Here is a 14,317-nt window from a genome sequence, read left to right as displayed (position 1 = left end):
AGTCGTTGCTATGCGTTATACAGTATTAATGTTTCCAACTGAAATCGACGACAGTGGCACAATATATCTCCAATGTTCACTTCGCTGCCGGAAACATTTCACGCAGGACTGTGGGTCATTCCAGTCAATGTAGTATAAGCCTTCGTGAAAGCCACTGCTAGCAACGGCCGATATAAAAGTGATGTTTCACGCTGGTGAAGCCCGGGTAGAGGTCGGAGTTGGCGCAAAGGATTCAGTTCGTGTAACCTGGTGCGCTTTATATTTGGGGTGCTTCACTCTGATGAAGAGAGCTTGGGTGCCAGGCGACGAAGCTGCTTTTCAGCGTCTGTCTTGGAAAGAGGAATGTGAACGCTGTGTCTTTCTTCATGTGACTCTCGGGCAGCTTTGTATGCGTGATTATTTCCACTGATCCCGCAATGGCCAGGTAGTCACAGGAAATTACCTACGCGACCTTTTTATTTCACGTTGTGAGTAAGTTGGACAAATTCGTACGTTAGCTATTGGTGATCTCCACGTCGGAGAACTAACTGCACAGCAGTGTATGCCGGTCTCGAGTCGAAAAACACGGCTCATGTATTAAGGCTAAATGTATCAATAAATTTAAATACACTGCGCAGAGCCGTGAGTTCTGCAGCTGTATATGTCGTGACTGGTGACGTCGTCAATCGCAGTGTCACTCGTTTTGTCGGCATAAACAGAGTGCCACCAGACCTTTTCGATGGCGTCTAATTGTCAGTATAGATATTTATGTGAATACAGTATTTATCATACATCTCAGTTCCTCCACAGTTGTTTTAGTGCAGACGGTGGTACACTTGAATTTTTCTGTGGTCCTGGATTTCTGAGGTGTACTACAGGATGGTACAAACACCTTCGAGGAAGCACCGGCCTGGCCGCAGGTGCGTACCCCGATGTAAGCGAAGCCAAATATACACGGACAGTTGTACTATATGATGTGCGGGATTTTTCCATGGTGAGTCCTGCAAGGTTGTGGGTGGGGGTTCGAGAAATTTGCCTGATGTGAGCACGCATTGTCTCTACCGTGGTGCGCGACATGGTTGAACAGTCATTACCAACGGCAATAGTTTCAGCCATTGAAGCACTGCGCGGAACTAAATGGCATATCCTAAGACCTTAGGCCTGAAGGCTCTGAATCGTACGCAAATTAATTTTGCAGGTGTTGAATAGATTGTGTGGACGCACCCCAGTTATTTTTGCAGGGAACTTGAACAGATGCCAAACAGCAATCAGTCGCTCCTTCACGTGGTTCACGTGAGTAATCCAACATGGTTCCTGTCGATCACGACAGCCAAAAACCTGGGACTTCTGCTGGACGATATTACTTGTCAGTTTTTTTTATATGCCGTTTGCAGGCATTGGCTTCCGGTATATCCTACGACTGTGCAATTTCCCACATCACCTCCTGTCCTTGTTTACAAAGGTAGCATGATGTCAAAGACGCCACCTTCTGAAGCCGTGCTCGAAGCTGAAGCCGTGTCACCCCCAACGACCATATTCATATGGTGGCGTAGATAGAGTCGTGCGCTACTTGGACCCAGAGGAGGAGCCGAACACAGATGGCCGAACACGCCGCAAGAAAAGAAGGACTGGCCGCCGTCTGAAGAAGGGGAGGGAAATGGGGGTTAGTCTCGCGACCCCCGCCCCTCCTGAACCCCACCAAGGACATAATAAAGTTTACATATCTCTCTCTCTCCCCAGAGATAATGGTAGGCATTAAAATCGCCGGTGATCATCAACGGCTGTGAAGTCGTACAACCTTACCGTAAGTGCTCGCAGTTTCGCTGACTTGATGGTAATAAGTATGCTTCCAAAATGGTGAAAGTCATCTTGTTCTCCTTGACACTTAAACACACGTATTGGGTTTCATTGTCAAGTGGCACTAGGTGATGAAAATATGTGAAAACACAGCGTATGAAAACAATATGCTTGCTACATTGTCCATAGTGGAGGACATAATGCATTCACAACCGGACAGTCCCATGGGAGAGGACAGGTTTTGTTGACAAATAACACTAGTGGGAAACGTTTATTTATTTATTTACTTATTGTACCTTCAGGGCCGAAGCATTAAAGAGGGAAGTGGCAAAAAGCATTTCTTTGAAAAGATACACTTATACATGAAGTTATATTATGTACAAATACAAATACAATACTCTAATTAACAAGTCAAATCAATACAAATCACCAAACTACAAAACAGTGTAAAATGACAAGATGATACAGGTAAACACAAGCAAACAAGAAGAAACAATGAGAAATATCATGAGATAAAGAACTAATTAAAACTGTTAGTTAAAGCATTCTTGAAATGTTGATGGTCTATAATTTCTGCAGTAATGGTAGGAAGATGGTACCACTCTTCACAAGTCCTGCGAAAAAATGAATACTGAAAAGTAGAAGTCCTACAGAAAGGGCGGCTACTTTATGCCGGTGGTAAATGCGTGATGATACATACTGGGGAGGAAAGATGAAACCATCGTGTAGTGAACGATGGTGAAATATGCTGTGAAAAACACACAAGCGATGAATCTTAAGGCGACATGCTAGTGATGGTAGTTCAAAGCTCGATTTCATATTAGTCTCACTTGTGGTTCGAGCATAGTTAGACATAATAAAACGTGCAGAGTTATTTTGAACAATTTCGAGTGAGTAGAAACAGATTGTCATGGAAAGGGCTCCAAACAGAGGCGGCGTATTCCACCTTCGAATGAATTAGTGTTTTATAAAGTAAAAGTTTAAGAGCCTGAGGAGAGCGTGAGAAATTCCGGCGAAGATATGCAAGTGTTTTGTTGGCGCTGACGATTATGGATTCAATTTGATCATTCCAGGTTAGTTTTCAAAATATAGCGACGCCAAGATACCTACATGACGATGCTACTTTCAAAGGAAATTTATCAAGATGATATGAAATATTTGCATTAGTAGATCTAGTTACACGCATGACTTTGCATTTTAGTGTTTAATTCCATGCACCAAGTCTTACACCAAGCGCACACAACATCAAGATCAGACTGTAGAATAGTAGTATCGTTAGGACTAGTTATTTCTCGAAACATGACACAGTCATCCACAAAAACAATGATATGGGAAGAGACGCAGGAATGTAAGTCGTTAATGTAGATTAGAAAGAAGACAGGGACAAGCCCCCATCCTTGTGGTACCCCTCAGGAAACAGGACTCGTAGGAGAGTCAGTGTTATTAACAGAGACAAACTGAGAACGATTTAGTAAAAGACATTCAGGCCATGCAAGTAATTTGGAATCCAAATTGAGTAACGGCAACCTATATAAAAGGAGCTTATAGCATATTTTATCGAAGGCTTTTGAAACATCTAAATATATACAGTCCGTTAAAGAAGAAGGATCGAGGCTAGCATGAAGACGGGGAGTGTAACATACGAGTTGATTATCACACGAGGATGTCTTGCGGAAACCTTGTTATCAAGGCGAAAAATATGAGTTCGATTCAAGGAAGCAAACAAGATTTGAAAGTATAATATGCTCGAAAATTTTACATGGAATACTAGTTAGAGAAAAGAGGCGATAATTTAGAGGCGAGTGTTTATTACCAGACTTGTGAAGCGCAACCACCCTCCCGATGTTCCAGTAAGTGGGGAGCGAACTGTTCTTAAGGGACTGCTGAAAAATGTTTGTTAATATAATTGTCTGTAACAGAGTGTATATATATTTATAAGAAACCTAGGATTGATGGAATCGTACCCAAGTGAGGAGGATGCTTTTAAATATTTTTATAGTTTTGGCCACGCCATTGTGGTCAATTATAATGGGAGACATTACTACAAATCCTAAAGGTTTAACATGATAAAGCATTGTTTGAGTTGTTCTAGAGGAGTTGCGGACACAGATTTCACTTAATCCACGGGCACACTGCGCATCAGGTATATTATTCCCTGCAGAATCAACAAGACTGGTTGCGCTATCACTTTTAGAATGAAACATGCACCAAAACATTTTCGGATTGGAAGTGATCATTGAAGGTAACGTGTTATTTAGAAACTTATTCTTGTTTTCACAAATATGAACTGTTTAAAGTCTGACGCGTGCAACTTGGGTCCTCTGGCCTGCCATTGAAAGAGAAATGCATTCTGGGCCTACGTTTGAAACGATGGCATCTGGTAACTCATGATTTTACCCTAGAGCCGCAAGCACGAGACTAAAGGCACGTTTATAGTCCGACGTTATCGGCGCGCGGGCGAGCGTCGTTCGCGGTCAGTCACGCTACGTCGGTTGCGCTGCGCCAGCCGAGATACCATCCCCTCTATACTCCAACGCGCGCGGCGTCGGCTGCTACCTTCGGAGCATGCGCAGAACGTTCGGCAAGTCGCGCGCCGTCCGCAAAAGCCGTCTGCGGAGTTGTGTTGGCGCCATTTTCTTCGCGCGCAATGCATTGTAATGCGAGGGTTCCGCCGACTCCGACGCGTGAATGGCTATGGAGCCATATCGGCGCCGGGCCCGTCGGGGCGCGTCGGAAGCCGCCGGTTACGTTGGCTGCGCCGGTGCGCCCGACTATAGAGGGTCGTCTTCGCCGACGTGACGTAGCGTGCGCGCGCGCGTACGTTACGTCGGACTATAAACGGCCCTTAAAGGTGCCCAGCGCCCGCAGCGCACTGTGCGCCGTTGCTGAGTCGAACACGCACGGCATGCATCAGTGACCGCAACATGAGGGCGGTGCCATTCGAGGTGTCTCGCGGCACATTGTGCGCTTGAAAGTGCGTGTCACTCTTCAGGATGATCAAGTCCTGCAGCGTTCTTCATTTTCGCACCATCCTTCATGGTGGCTCTCCACGTCAATGCAGCTGCTGCTTTGGCGGAAGACAGCGTGTTGCTAAAAAAAAAATTTAATTATAGGGTTTTACGTCCCAAACCACTTTCTGATTATGAGGCACGCCGTAGTGGAGGACTCCGGAAATTTAGACCATCTGAGGTTCTTTAACGTGCACCTAAATCTAAGCACACGGGTGTTTTCGCATTTCGCCCCCTTCGAAATGCGGCCGCCGCGGCCGGGATTCGACCCCGCGACCTCGTGCTCAGCAGACCAACACCATAGCCACTGAGCAACCACGCCGGGTGACGTGTTGCTTGTTGCGACTTTTCGCTGCGCTCTTCGGTGACGATGCCGTCGCGGCATTGGTGTTGCGGCTGCCTCCCTGTTCGTTGAGTGATCCACACGCATGCGCTTTATCATCATCATCATCATCATCATCAGCCTGATTACGCCCACTGCAGGGCAAAGGCCTCTCCCATACTCCTCCAACTACCCCGGTCATGTACTAATTGTGGCCATGTTGATCCTCCAAACTTCCTAATCTCATCTGCCCACCTAACTTTCTGTCGCCCCCTGCTACACTTCCCTTCCCTCGGAATCCAGTCGGTATCCCTTAATGACCATCGGTTATCTTCCCTCCTCATTACATGTCCTGCCCATGCCCATTTCTTTTTCTTGATTTCAACTAAGATGTCATTAACGCGCGTTTGTTCCCTCACCCAATCTGCTCTTTTCTTATCCCTTAACGTTACACCTATCATTCTTCTTTCCATAGCTCGTTGCGTCGTCCTCAATTTAAGTAGAACCCTATTCGTAAGCCTCCAGGTTTCTGCCCCGTACGTGACACAGCTGTTATACACTTTTCTCTTGAGGGATAATGGCAACCTGCTGTTCATGATCTGCGAATGCCTGCCAAACGCACCCCAGCCCATTCTTATTCTTCTGATTATTTCACTCTCATGATCTGGATCAGCAGTCACTAACTGTCCTAAGTAGATGTATTCTCTTACCACTTCCAGTGCCTTGCTACCTATCGTAAACTGCTGTTCCCTTCCAAGACTGTTAAACATTACTTTAGTTTTCTGCAGATTCATTTTTAGTCCCACCCTTCTGCTCTGCCTCTCCAGATCAGTGAGCATGCATTGCAGTTGGTCCCCTGAGTTACTAAGCAAAGCAATATCATCAGCGAAGCGCAAGTTACTAAGGTATTCTCCATTTACTCTTATCCCCAATTCTTCCCAATCCAGGTCTCTGAATACCTCCTGTAAACACGCTGTGAATAGCATTGGAGAGATCGTATCTCCCTGCCTGACGCCTTTCTTTATTGGGATTTTGTTGCTTTCTTTATGGAGGAGTACAGTGGCTGTGGAACCGCTATAGACATCTTTCAGTATTTTTACATACGGCTCGTCTACACCCTGATTCCGCAATGCCTGCATGACTGCTGAGGTTTCGACTGAATCAAACGCTTTCTCGTAATCAATGAAAGCTATATATAATGGTTGGTTATATTCCGCACATTTCTCTATCACCTGATTGATAGTGTGAATATGATCTATTGTTGAGAAGCCTTTACGGAATCCTGCCTGGTCCTTTGGTTGACGGAAGTCTAAGGTGTTCCGGATTCTATTTGCAATTACCTTAGTAAATACTTTGTAGGCAACAGACAGTAAGCTGATCGGTCTATAATTTTTCAAGTCTTTGGCGTCGCCTTTCTTATGGATTAGGATTATGTTAGCGTTCTTCCAAGATTCCGGTACGCTCGAGGTCTTGAGGCATTGTGTATACAGGGTGGCCAGTTTTTCTAGGACAATCTGCCCACCATCCTTCAGCAAATCTGCTGTTACCTGATCCTCCCCAGCTGCCTTCCCCCTTTGCATAGCTCCCAAGGCTTTCTTTACTTCTTCCGGCGTTACTTCTGGGATATCGAATTCCTCTAGATTATTCTCTCTTCCATTATCATCGTGGGTGCCACTCGTACTGTATAAATCTCTATAGAACTCCTCAGCCACTTGAACTATCTCATCCATATTAGTAATGATATTGCCGGCTTTGTCTCTTAACGCATACATCTGATTCTTGCCAATTCCTAGTTTCTTCTTCACTGCTTTTAGGCTTCCTCCGTTCCTGAGAGCTTGTTCAATTCTATCCATGTTATGCTTCCTTATGTCAGCTGTCTTACGCTTGTTGATTAACTTCGAAAGTTCTGCCAGTTCTATTCTAGCTGTAGGGTTAGAGGCTTTCATACATTGGCGTTTCTTGATCAGATCTTTCGTCTCCTGCGATAGCTTACTGGTATCCTGTCTAACGGAGTTACCACCGACTTCTATTGCACACTCCTTAATGATGCCCACAAGATTGTCGTTCATTGCTTCAACACTAAGGTCCTCTTCGTGACTTAAAGCCGAATACCTGTTCTGTAGCTTGATCTGGAATTCCTCTATTTTCCCTCTTAGCGCTAACTCATTGATCGGCTTCTTATGTACCAGTTTCTTCCGTTCCCTCCTCAGGTCTAGGCTAATCCGAGTTCTTACCATCCTGTGGTCACTGCAGCGCACCTTACCGAGCACGTCCACATCTTGTATGATGCCAGGGTTAGCGCAGAGTATGAAATCTATTTCATTTCTAGTCTCGCCGTTCGGGCTCCTCCATGTCCACTTTCGGCTATACCGCTTGCGGAAGAAGGTATTCATTATCCGCATATTATTCTGTTCTGCAAACTCTACTAATAACTCTCCCCTGCTATTCCTAGTGCCTATGCCATATTCCCCCACTGCCTTGTCTCCAGCATGCTTCTTGCCTACCTTGGCATTGAAATCGCCCATCAGTATAGTGTATTTTGTTTTCATTCTACCCATCGCCGATTCCACGTCTTCATAGAAGCTTTCGACTTCCTGGTCATCATGACTGGATGTAGGGGCGTAGACCTGTACAACCTTCATTTTGTACCTCTTATTAAGTTTCACAACAAGACATGCCACCCTCTCGTTAATGCTATAGAATTCCTGTATGTTACCAGCTATACTCTTATTAATCAGGAATCCGACTCCTAGTTCTCGTCTCTCCGCTAAGCCCCGGTAGCACAGGACGTGCCCGCTTCTTAACACTGTATATGCTTCTTTTGGCCTCCTAACTTCACTGAGCCCTATTATATCCCATTTACTGCCCTCTAATTCTTCCAATAGCACTGCTAGACTCGCCTCACTAGATAATGTTCTTGCGTTAAACGTTGCCAGGTTCATATTCCAATGGCGGCCTGTCCGGAGCCAGGGATTCTTAGCACCCTCTGCAGCGTCGCAGGTCTGACCGCCGCCGTGGTCAGTTGCTTCGCAGCTGCTGGGGACTGAGGGCCGGGGTTTGATTGTAGTGTTCATATAGGAGGTTGTGGCCAAGTACTGCACCAGGGTGGCCAATCCTGCTCTGGTGAGGGAGTGCGTTACCGGTTCTGGTCACCGGCATCAGGCCACCCTCCAGGCCTGTTTATGCAATTTTATCAACACGCGGATTTATTATTATTATTATTTTTTTTTTATCCGGTGGAAAATTGCGCGGCACCGGGATTCGAACCACGGACCTCTTGCACGCGAGGCGGGTGTTCTACCTCTACGCCACCGCTGCACCGCGCTTTATAACCGCAAATTATTTGCGGACCCATTGGCGGCCCTTCTATGACGCTTCTTCGGAACCATGGCCATTAGGTTATTTAGGATAGTCGCGCAGCAGGCATCGTGTGAACGGGATTCAGCGCACCGCGGGCACACGAGATCGTTCACATAGACGCTTTGTACGTGGCCAAGCATTAAGCACTTGCTCTACAGTAGGGGTTTCTGTATGTATGGTCGAACTGGATGGCAGAAATGGCTAACGTTTATGTGAGAGGCAAGGTAGTCTCCCAGAAACACAAGCTTAACGCCGCGTGGGTTTCCGAGTCTGGTAAGATGCGTCATGAGAGGGCATTCTGTTGTTGACTTTAATAATATTGACAAGTCGTTATTCGAAATGGAAACGTCAACGGCATACATGACACGAACTGTACCGTTACCGCCTGTAGCGATCTCTAAAGACGATTGATTGCACTTTCACTTTGTCGATTTCTATCACATGTCGAAGGCTTTGTAGTAGGCTTCGATGTAAAACGTTTACAGCCAGGACATTGTTCTGTGAGTTTACTCTCCCGTCTTCAATCTCATTCAGTGCGATTCCTTCGAGTAACAATGAAAGAACTCGCATGACACGAGCCCCAGACAGGTTGTAGGGTCCATGGCCAAGAAGAGAACGGTGAGCGGCCAGCGCAGTGTATATACTCTACGATTGGAACACTTGCCCGCGATGATGCCGGCAGCAGTCTTCTTTTTGCTGTTTGGCTCATGACAAACTTGAAGTCGTCGTACGAGGAGTTGAAGGTGTTTGGGTACAATCCGGTGGCCTCGCTGTCAGTGTCGATTGACTCGCTCCCACGTTCCCTGGACGTAATCCAACCTGATGGCTGCGCGCCAGGAAGCGTGCTCGGAAGTATCTTAATCCATTTCCGCAACGAGAGCGCAGCAGCTCCAAGAGTTTGCAAAGAAGCAAAGCGAGAATGCAGGGACAACGCGTGCAAGCGTTCAACAAAAAAATAACTTCGTCGTCGTCCCCAGTATTGCGGCGAAGCGCCATGTTCGGCTGGAGCGTGGTCAACAGCGGTACCATTGCGACAAGATGCAGCAAAATTTAAACTGACATCTATTTATGGCCAATGCGTCTCACTCTCTGTACAGCTAAATATAAAATGCAGCTACTCAAGTGAGGAGAAGCCCTCGTTTGCTATGCATCCTCAATTTCGCAATGAGCAGACCTTGTATAAGTCGCGAGTACCAGAAATATTTCCTGAGGGAATTCCCAATTTCTGCACTGATGCAGTAAGCGCTTCAGATTTGTGTAATGCTTTGGAAAGGCCTGCTATTGCGAAAAAAGTTGCGGCTTTACTCAGATTTATTGATCCTCCAGGCCCTATGACAAAAGCCATGTTTATTATCTAACCACGTTCCGCCATCTCACCGCAATTTCTGTAAGTCCATCGCACACCGGCTGAACGGGTCTCGTTTCTATGCGGTACAAGATAATGTAAGCTTCTGTGTTCCACCGATTTAGTGGTACATTGTGTTTCAGCAGATTTGTGGCAAGGCATGTGTCAGCTTCAGATGTGTACCTGAGTAAAATCCATGTGTGCGCAATATGAGAAAGCAGTTACCGCAGTATTAGTCAACGTTCGCTTAAAAAGCTGAAAGCGTTTTACACAACAATCTTACGTAACTGATTGACGCTAAATTAATAACCGACAACCAACTTGTGCTGTATCAATTCCAACATAAAATCTTCAATGTGGAAGTTGATGTCCTTATTCAGAAATAGTCATGCAATTTCGTTCCTTGAAAATAGCTGATGTACCTAATATTTTTTGTGGGAGCAAATAACGCACCGGAGCCCTGATACAAAAAGCACTATACAACTATCAGGTTTCACGCGCAGGAAAATTCATGCCCTGAAAATTCCTACTGACGAGTGAACAATGATGTATACGCGTGCCAAGAGAATAAATGAGTCCTAAGCAAGAATGAGAGACCATGACTAGACCCGTCTTCGACACTTTGCCATCTGCCACCCTTACGGAATCTGCCAAGAACAAAAACGGTAACATAGCTTCAAAAATTGCAATGCGCTACTTATTTTTTATATCACGGTTCCTTTTGCTGTACTGCTATAACAGGTAAAACATATGCGCAATAATAAAATGAAGACAGTGGTAAAGGCCATTGTGGTACATGTTGCTCAAGTTATATTCTTGCGTCTAGTCTGCGTGCATAACAGATTATTCATTGGGGTCTTGTTTTAAGTAGCTAAAATTCCTGTGCGCCAGAGTCTAGTGGAGTGGTAGATTTATTCTATTAATGTATAAATAAAATCCGAGCCGTCATCCTCACTATACCGTCACGGTGATAGTTCGCATAAAGTACAAGTGAGATGAGGTCCCACAAATGCGATAAGGTCTGATAGGGTTCGGATAAACTAGGTATCTCGACTTGCCAATTTGAGCATTTAAAAATGCTTGCTTACCAGGGTTGGAAGAGTAAAAAATTGACATTACCATAGCATATAAGTGATATGTGAGTTTCGGAACCGTTTAGAGTCTTGTAATTATCGAAATTGATTATATTTGCTTTACGAGATATGTCATTTGGCTGCAGTTCTATTGCTTTTATTTGAAGGTAACCTTCAAATAAAAGCTGTGCATCCAAGTCACAGCTAAATAGATTCCAATTTCGCAACATTCCTATTTCCACCTTCCTAGCATCATGATCGGAGAATCAATCGCAAAATTGTGTGAGCATGTTTTTGATATCTTACTTGTCGTGTGGCGAGGAGGGTAAGAAAGCCGTATTAGTATCCGCAACAATACTTCAATAGCAGTGCAAATGTTTCCCCTTTCGAAGTCGCAGCTGCTTAAAAAAAATCAGTTTTGTCCTTAGGCATTCGATGTCCACGCGCAGGTCATGAATAAGGTTTGCATCTTCTTGTAGCTTCAGGATGTTCTCAGCCAAGTGGTCCGCTAAATCGACACGAAAGCGGCCTCGTGAGTCACTCGTGACTGGACAGTAGTGACTCGCGGCAAGTCTTCTGTGCAAACAAGTTTTGATTTTTCTTTAAGGTGAAAGAAACGAGACAAACCTTTTCCGCAGATGAAAAATCTAACTGGCGGATGGTACGTCGTGCCTACGAGCTCAAATTCCGTCACCTTCAGAAATAAACGGAACAGGCTGTGAATGAGGTCATGCGACCTCATAGCAGCAGCAGTTGACACGATCCGTTTCATAACACAATATATGCTTATACGCCTTTTTAACAGAGGCGCCTGCTCGTGAATCACGTTGTAAAATAACATTCATTCCCTTTGTGAATCGACCAAATTAATCGGTGTTTATTATTAGGTGAAAGGGTTTCTTTTTAACTCCCCACAATTGCCCCCATGAATTGTCAGATGCTTTAGATTGCCCCATCACAAGTCATGGAGAGACACCGACTGCTTTACAAATGTTTAAACACATGATCTGTTTCCTCAACATGCGAGCTTGTTGCTTGCCATGAAACCAGAAATTAAGGTTTAATTAATTAATAAATTAATAATTAATAATTATTGAATAATATTTATTTATTTATTTAATTAATTACTTATTATTTATTTATTTACTTATTTATTTATTTATTTCAAACTACCCCCAAAATACCCCTTCCTAGCGTGATAAATAAGTGGTTGTTTGTACACTTATGTTATCTATCAATATTTAAATGCTGTAGTTCCACTAGCGAAAAGCTGGCGAAGGCTCTCTGGGCGTAGCCTCACTGGGCGAGGTTGAGAAGTCTTCTGCGCACGTTCTGATGTAGAGGCTAGGATCAGCCAATTGCCAAATCACGCGATCCTAATGCGGCTCCTCATTCATCGGTGCTGCCTCGGTTAAGGGGGCATTGTAGCATGATCTTTAGCAGTAGTTAAGCCCACTCCAAGAGAGAAGCGCAATAGCGAAAAGATTTGCGGAGAAGCCACGCTCGGTGGCTTTGCCCCAAGAAAAGGCCCGGCCCATCTGCGCACTGGCCCTTCTCGGATGGACCGCCGCTGACCTCCGACCGGTCGGCCTGCCTCTGGGCGCCGGATACGGGCCACGGGCAGTAGGTTAGAGACCCCTACCATCGATTTACTTTCCCTTTATTTTTTGCTAGCTTCAAGACTAGTTAAAGAGGGAAGGTGTTTAAGTTCCGAAGTCGGCGCCCCTCGATGACTCGAGGGGACGATGGCAGCGCAAAACAAGCGCCGTTGGGCGGTAAAGATTCATTTATTAAACGCGAAGGCTTCTGTCGGGTCCAAGCCCTAACCTCCGCTCTCTGTCACACAACCCACACTCTTTACACCCTCAGTTGCTCAAAGCGTTACAAACCAGCCAATCCCTCATGGGGCTTCACACCATTGCAGCCAGTAACACCAAGAGAGAGCAAAGAAAGGAGAGGCAAGGAGGTCAACCAGACGAGCGTCCGGTTTGCTACCCTACATTGAGGGAAGGGAGAGGGGAACAGAAAAAGGAAAGCGGGATAGAGGGAACACTGTGTGCGAACACAGAAAAGCGCCTGGAAATCAGTCAATTCAAGCAAGTGCTCCATCTATACTTTAGGCTGCCGTCATTCTGCTGTCTGAAGCTAATCTTGGTGCTTCGCCATAGCTGGTGATGCTCGTTGAAGCCACCAGTGAAGACTAAGGAGCCGGTGGGCGTCAGCAGTACGTTGCAGTGCGTGTAAGTATATTGTTAAGCTAAACCCCACCCTTTTTGACTTCAGTGCGAATATAATGATGCCGGTGAGCCATGATGCTAAGCACTGCAAGTACTGAATTAAGAGCATCCAGCACTTGCATCGCATTTTGCGCCGACGAAGTGTGCGGGTTATTCAAGAGCATTCGGATAGTATTCATCAGAGACCGGAGTATCATAACCACCTGCTGGTGTTCTTTGGGCAATTTGTCAGGAACACGCGCCGCGCGCTCTACATCCGTGTGGAGCTGTACCACTTGACGTGGTTTCCAACTCAGGCTGTGGCATCGGCTGTGGCATCGGTTTTGGCATCGGCTGTGGCATCGGCTGCAACTTCGGTAGTGACTTCCGCTGTAGTTCTGGCTTTGGCTGTTGCTTTAGCAGTGCGGACCAAGTTGTCGTTTGCTCCGCCATGACGTTGCCAGATTTAGATTGAATTGTGGTAGGCCTAGGGGGCACAGGAGGAGGTGTTGTCGGATGGGGCGTACTGTTCACGGAGGCATCAGCGTTCTTTGAAGTCCGACGGCGTCGGGAGCGTCGCTTTCTAACAGCCGCAACAGCTTCCCGACGAGACGAATGGTCCCTCGCCATCTGCTTGAAAATAGCCTTTTCCTTCTTCATTTTGGGGCAGTGCTTCGAGGAAGTATCATTGGACCAACGGCAATTGGTGCATTTGAGAGCCGTGGCTGCACAAGAGTCTGCAGTGTGGGGCTCGCTGCGGAGTGAGCAAACTCTCGTGTTCTCGCACACGGCGGCCACGGCGCTCACGTGTTCTAGGCTAATACAATTGTGGCATTGCAGTGGCCTTAGGATGAATGGTCGCACAGGGTGTTTAAAGTGGTCCAACTTGACGTAAGGAGGGAGAGTGCCACCCTTGAAAATAATTTTCACACAGCGCGATGTGCGGAGGCGAGACACACGTGTGTTACACAGGCGATACACAGGCGATACACATGTGATGCACATGCGGCGCCATCAACGGCAGGCTTCACTAGAATCAGCAAGTCAGCGCTGGAGATGGAGCCATCCACGTCATAGATGACACCAGTAGTGGAACTACTGTTCAGGGGGATGTAAGAGCAGAGGTTAACGCCACCTAGTTCTGTAAATTTAGTCAAATTTTTCAGCGCTGTCTCATGTGTGACGTCGACAGCCAGCACATGTTTTCGTGTGTTGAC

The sequence above is a fragment of the Dermacentor andersoni genome, chromosome 4, assembly GCF_023375885.2.
Source record: "Dermacentor andersoni chromosome 4, qqDerAnde1_hic_scaffold, whole genome shotgun sequence".
Classification (NCBI taxonomy): Eukaryota; Metazoa; Arthropoda; class Arachnida; order Ixodida; family Ixodidae; genus Dermacentor; species Dermacentor andersoni.
The sequence above is the reverse complement of the archived record's forward strand: the minus strand, read 5'-3'. Positions refer to the sequence as shown.